General features: G+C 34.1%; 1 non-coding gene across 1 annotated transcript; it reads left to right on the forward strand.

Moving 5' to 3' along the window:
* Window positions 1–425: 425 nt before the first annotated feature.
* LOC112923213 (small nucleolar RNA ACA64) lies at window positions 426–551 on the forward strand. Its single transcript, XR_003235641.1, has one exon. It is a non-coding gene; the product is annotated as a small nucleolar RNA ACA64 (small nucleolar RNA).
* Window positions 552–4,935: the final 4,384 nt, after the last annotated feature.

Raw genomic sequence — 4,935 nt, forward strand, 5'->3', positions numbered from 1 at the left:
GTCAAGTCTAGGACCTCTGAAACCTTAATCTTTGAGCCCTGCTGGTTGCAAAACTCATGAAATTCAGCCCTTCTTGTTTTCCCAGACCAATGGCTTTGGGGAAGTGTTCTCCTTGTGCTTATCCTTGTATACTCCACTCTCTCACCTTTCTTGGGGACCAGGACTCCCTCCCCTCCCACAGAACCCATGGTTTCTCCACCAAATCACTTATCTGCACTTTTTACTTTCCTCAAAGTGGACTCTTCTTTCCCTCTAGTTGTGCAGTTTGTTCTATCAGCCCTCAGTTCCCCTTTATTTGTTTTTCTAAGAATTTTGAAATCTAATATCACAGAAAAAATAATATGTTTAAACAATAGGGAGCATTTCTTTGAAAGCATTATTTGCCACTTATATCAAGTATCTTAAAGATGTTAATTTTATTCTTCATTGGTTAAAAATCACCTGAGGCTTTGGCTGTGGCTGTAGGTGAGATTTGGTACCCAGAGCCACTAGGAGCCTCAGCTAACCACCCACTCATGGGTATGGAGGGTGAGATCCAGGCTCTGACCTACTCACCAGCCTGCAGGCCTGGTGCCCACCACATGTGCTCTGGGCCCTGAACCTGTCTCTGTGTTCTCCTGACAGGACATTGTGCCCAAGAGTGAGGCCCATGCCACCAGGACCATGGAGGGGAGGGGAGCTCTCTTGTCAACCCTCAATAAAGCTGTTGGTCTGGAAAAAAAAAAGTTAATTTTCTTTCTTTCATTATTACAACTCAATCCTAAAGAGATTTTCAGAATGCAAAGATTTTATCAAAAAGGTGTTCAAATTAAGACGTCATTTCTTTTTAAAAATATTTTTTATTTATACAGTTTTTAAAATTTAAATTCAATTTGCCAACATATAGTATAACACCCAGTGCCATCCCATCCAGCACCCTCCTGCATCTAAGATTTTTCTTTTTCACTTCTATTTATTTCCACCCTCAATCTATGAACCTGAGAAGCAAAGTTTTTGGTTAGTTTCCTTTCAGAAGTTCAAGAGTCAGCAAAATAGTTTTATGATGACATTTGCAAATAATTTCTATTTTTTGATAAAGTAAATAGTTTTTAAATTTAAATTCAGTTAAAATAAAATTTAAAATACAGAAAAATATAAAGAAGAAAATAGAAATCATATATAATAAACCAACCAAGGATAGATACTGTTTAAATTCTGGTACTGGTTTGCCATTCATTTCCTATCTTATTATTAAACATCATATCATCAGTATTTTTCTACAGGTTAAATGTATTATAATTTAGCTATTAAAGATAACACTTTGAATGCAAACTGGTGCAGCCAGTCTGGAAAACAGTGTGGAGATTCCTCAAGAAGTTAAAAATAGAGCTACCCTATAGCCCAGCAATTGCACTACTGGGTATTTACCACAAAGATACAGATGCAGTGAAAAACCAAGACACCTGCACCCCAATGTTCATAGCAGCAATGTCCACAATAGCCAAACTGGAAAGAGCATGAGTCCTTCAACAGATGAATGGAAAAGAAGATGTTATATATGTATACAATGGAATATTCCTCAGCCATCAGAAAGGACGCATACCCACCATTTGCTTTGATGTGGATGGAACGGGAGGGTATTATGCTGAGTGAAATAAGTCAAGAGAAGGACAATCATCCTATGGTTTCACTCATAAGTGGAATAAAAGAAATAGTGAAAGGGATTGTAAGGGAAAGGAGGGAAACTGAGTGGGGAAAAATTAGAGAGGGAGACAAACCATGAGAGACTCCTAACTCTTGAAAACAAATAAAGGGTTGTGGAAGGGGAGGTGGTTGGGGGTTGGGGTAACTGGGTGATGGGCACTGAGGGGGGCATTTGACGGGATGAGCACTGGGTGTTATACTATTTATAGGCAAATTGAACTCCAATAAAAAATATACAAAATTTTTTTAATTAAAAAAATAAAAAAAACTTAAATAAATGCAATTCCAATTGATATTTGAAATGTTTGTCTATGTTGGTATTCCCAAACCTCAGTATTGATTATAATTATCTATATAATCTATTATTTACAGTTTATATTATAAAATTTTAATTGTATAAGTTTTTTTAATATAAGAAATTATTGTGGGTTTTTTGGTTTGGTTTGTTTTGTTTGTTTTTGTATAAGTTAGATTCTACTTTATAGGGAAAAGCACTTTGTTAGTGACTCCAAAATGGACAATGTTTATCATTCTGAAGATTTTTATTGTTATTTATTATTTTCATGGCACAATACAAGCTAGAGTATCATGTTTCTGAGGTGTTGAGGCTTGAGTATTTTGCTATAAAGTAATTAAGTGTAAGGGATTATACACAGAGCAGATTACAAACTTTCTCCATAGTCTCAGATGGTGTGTGTCCTTGAATTTCCCTTCAGTGCTTGGGATAACATGTCCTGATAGCCTAGGTTTACTGATCCCTTTCTTAGTTTCCTCAGTGAGACAGGGTTGCTGACAGGGAAATTAACTTGTTCGAACTTAAAACAGTTCGTCTTTCAACCTGGAATGAGGCTCCTCTCACTTCTTGTAGGACTATGGTTTATGAAAGAGAGTAAACTAACCAACACAAATAGGGTACTTAATCTTCATTTGTCAAAGCTTTGGGTGCTCTGCTTCTTTGATTTACATAATAAAAAGTTAAATAAATTTCTGCAAGATTGAATTTCTACAAAGTTTCTATTTTTAAGTTGTGCAAAGAAGTTTTTATAACTTAGTTGGTAAGAATGAGTAAGAAAATCAGTTTAGTGTTTATTTGAATCTGCTGTAAATAACATTATTTGCCTTATTTTTTATGTTCCTTTCCCTTCCAATCTATCTATAGCAATTACTGAAATATTATAAGATGGCCAATGTGTAATTTTGTAATGATAATGAAAATTCAGGAGATGGAAAGTCTATGTTTTAATTAGGTTCACCTGTTTCTTAAGAAATTGTCTTAAGAACACATACAAAAGTTAATTTACACCTTAAACAAGTGAAGACTATATTCTTCTGCCCTTCAGTAAACATATGAAGTTACTAGACTTGTATTTGATTAAAAAGTGTGATCTCTTTTCTATACAGCTGCCTTATGCAGTTTCACTGAGAATTCCCAAAGGTGGCCATAGAAATTTCAAAAGCTTTTGAACTAAAATAATAATAATAATAATAATAATAATAATAATAATAATAAAATAAATAAAATAAATAAATGGCTTTTGAGTTTGAAACTATTGTATGTTCTTTTTTATTTGATTAATGATATGATTTTTTTTCTAAATGAGTTTTTTTTTTGTCCCAGGTGGTATTACTGAGTTAGTTGTGATCATTAAATAATTACTTATAGATATTACAAAGATTAGATTTCAGTGTTTGAAACCAATTTGCTGATTGCCTAATAAATGCACATTACTATACTCATCTCTAGGCATGAGGGGACTGTGAGGCTTGATGGGTGTCAAAGAAATAGAATTTATGTCCCTTATGTTTAAGAAACATAGTTTCTTCTCAAAAGAATTGTTTTCCCTAATAAACTGAAATAATATAAAAAGGAGTAACTGTGTAGCAAGAAGAAAGTATTTCTTTTTTCTGCTTTATTACTTGTATCACTTAGGTTCTGGAGGAAACAAATGGCACACTCCACTCTGATAATTACACTCAGTAAATGAATGGGCTGTTTGTAGTTATATGGGCAGAATTAAGGTAAATCAACAAGGCTAACAACCATGGGAGATCTATATCTGCATCGGAAAGGGAAGGGAGTGGTTACCAGAATGCTGAGAGAGTTGTAGCTAAAGGACCAGGCCAGAGGACCAGACCTGAGCTGTAGTTGTAGATTGACATGTAGCCATTGCTCACCTGCACGAAGCAAAGAGGGGGCCAGGGGAATAAATACCACCATCTCTCTTTCCTTCCATCTCTTGATTGGCTACTGGTGCCTCTCACTGGCCAAACCCAAGCAGAATCCAGAAGGCAAGGCATACAGGTCAGCCTCCTGGGTACAGAGCATTGATGGAGAAGGACGGAGAACATATCTGGAAGAGATTCAACACCATATTTGGCATTTGACCATAAACGTTGAGATAGTACAAATGGTTCTTTAGTGTTATCATGAAAAAGATAAGGTGAACTTGACAAATTGATACATCTGAAATGCAAGTGGCTTAATATTAAGTTGCTAAAATAATACTGAAGCTATTTTAGAAATAATGTCCTAAAGACAAATAAATAGCATTTTACAGTTAGTGGAATTGTACGTGATCCATTAGTACATGATCATCCATCCTCAGTTCTCATGAGTCACCATGATTTTTAGCTTAGAAATCATAGCATATTGGAGGTAGACTCATACAAAGCTTTTCAGTTTCAATGGGGCAGAGATTAGGTAAACTGGGTTAGGCTAAAAGTAGCTAAGATGAAGTGATATATATATAAAAAAGATGATATGATATATAATATAGGTACATGTTTTATGCCAGTCAATAGTTTTGTTTGCCTTAATCATTATGTAGTATTATGTAGAAAATTCATTTTGGGTTGGCTCATGTATAGATAGTGTCAGTCTTAAATTGCACATGGCAAAAGATAAAACACAGGGAAAACTCTTAGATTATAGAAATTAGTCAGTGCTATGCTCAAGAGAACTGGAGTAATATAATTACTTTTAAAATGTTTCTTTAATTATTGAATATATTCCTTCTGTAAGTAATTTAATTTTAGAACTTCAAATTAAATGTTACTTAGAAACCATTAATTTATAGCAGCAAATGCATATTTCACTTAGCTTTTATGTTTTTAATATGAATAATTAGTAATAATTTGATTACTGAAATATTTATAAAACAAAGTATTATCCAAGCAACATTTAAAGCAAGATTGAGGAGAAAATAGTAATTCACAACTGTTGAATTTCCCTGGTATTTTTCTGAACAAGTT

The sequence above is a fragment of the Vulpes vulpes genome, chromosome 1 (genome assembly GCF_048418805.1).
Source record: "Vulpes vulpes isolate BD-2025 chromosome 1, VulVul3, whole genome shotgun sequence".
NCBI classification, from domain to species: domain Eukaryota; kingdom Metazoa; phylum Chordata; class Mammalia; order Carnivora; family Canidae; genus Vulpes; species Vulpes vulpes.